The following is a 1,539-nucleotide window of genomic DNA, read 5'->3' as shown; positions in this document are numbered from 1 at the left end:
TATTTATAATATATAAATTTATATTATTTATAATAATTTTATATTATTTATAAATTATTATATATATAATTACAATTGATATATACACACTTTCTCTTATTTACCTCTTTTTCTAGTGTTATGCTCACCCTTCCACTGCCCCTTTGGGTTCTTAAATTAATGGCTTTGGTCTGGAGTGTTTTGGAGGGAAGCTGCAGCACATTATCAGTATCTCAGGTCATTCACTGGGAGGAATAAGGTGTTGATGCTGATGATTTTCTCTTCCACCTTATGGCATCTACTTGGGGCAATTTTTAGGTTTGCTAACATGCTTTTATGCTTTGGCCTTTTTTCACTGGTCTACAAGTTCTGAATTAGAAATGTTAAGTGTGTTTTAAGTATGTTAAATTCTTGGGTTTTTTGTTACCCCTAAAACCAGTTGTGATCAGCTGCAGGTCTAAGCTGGCCTTTTGTCAGCTATTCATAGCCTTGAGATGCCAGGCTATGTCCTGTCTCTTACCATCCCACGCATCTACTCTGCCACACCCAACCTTTGTTCCCACTTCTAAAGGCTAAAATAAATAAAACCAGGGCTCCAGGCAGGACAGGTTCTGACAAAGTGAGCCTCATAAGGCCCTGCAAGCTCAGTACAAACTCTGTGACCTTTTTCTAGCAATGGCAATACTGTATGTTACTGGGGCACGGGGCCGCGAACGCAATGACTGTGGATGCTTTATGTATGTTGCTGTCTTCCCTAGGCTAGAGTCAGACATGTCCAACAGTATTTTATAGCCTTGATATTGAAATGGTGAATAGTTCTACAGTCAAGTCTCCTGCCTAAGCAAAGGCAAGGCTGTGGATGTAGCGTACCTGGACTTTAGTAAAGCCTTTGACACCATTTCCCACAGCATTCTGCTTGAGAAACTGGAAGCCAGTGGCCTGAACAGGCATACACTCTGCTGGGTAAAACGCTGGCTGGCTGGCTCGGCCCAAAGCGTGGTGGTAAATGGAGTTAAATCCAGTTGGAGGCCGGTCACCAGTGGTGTTCCCCAGGGCTCAGTATTGAGGCCAGTTCTGTTTGGTATCTTTATCAATGATCTGGATTAAAGAATTGAGTGTACTGTCAGTAAATTCGCAGATGGCACTAAACTGGATGGAAGTGTTGATCTGCTCAAGGGTAAAAAGGCTCTACAGAGGGATCTGGACAGGTTGGACCAGTGGGCTGTGACCAGCTGTATGAGGTTCAACAAGGTCAAGTGCCAGGTCCTGCACCTGGGTCACAACAGCCCCATGCAACACTACAGGCTTGGGGAGGAGTGGCTAGAAAGCTGCCTGGCAGAAAAGGACCTGGGGCTGTTGGTTGACACCCAGCTGAATATGAGGCAGCAGTGTGCTCAGGTGGCCAAAAAGGCAAATGGCATCCTGGCTTGTATCAGAAGCAGTGTGGCCAGCAGGACTGGGGAAGTCATCTTTCCCCTGTACTCAGCATTGGTGAGGCCGCACCTTGAATATTGTGTCCAGTTTTGGGCCCCCATTACAAGAAGGACATTGAGGCACTGG

At 45.0% G+C, this 1,539-nt stretch overlaps 1 protein-coding gene across 1 annotated transcript in view; it reads left to right on the top strand.

Moving 5' to 3' along the window:
- Nucleotides 1–1,539, top strand: part of LOC104531542 (complement factor H) — a gene marked incomplete at both ends in the record, with an annotated part of 10,289 nt that overhangs the window by 1,339 nt on the left and 7,411 nt on the right. The window lies entirely within an intron of this gene.

The sequence above is a fragment of the Antrostomus carolinensis genome, unplaced genomic scaffold (genome assembly GCF_000700745.2).
Source record: "Antrostomus carolinensis isolate BGI_N321 unplaced genomic scaffold, ASM70074v2 scaffold41019, whole genome shotgun sequence".
Taxonomy (NCBI): Eukaryota; Metazoa; Chordata; class Aves; order Caprimulgiformes; family Caprimulgidae; genus Antrostomus; species Antrostomus carolinensis.
The sequence above is the reverse complement of the archived record's forward strand: the minus strand, read 5'-3'. Positions and strand labels throughout refer to the sequence as shown.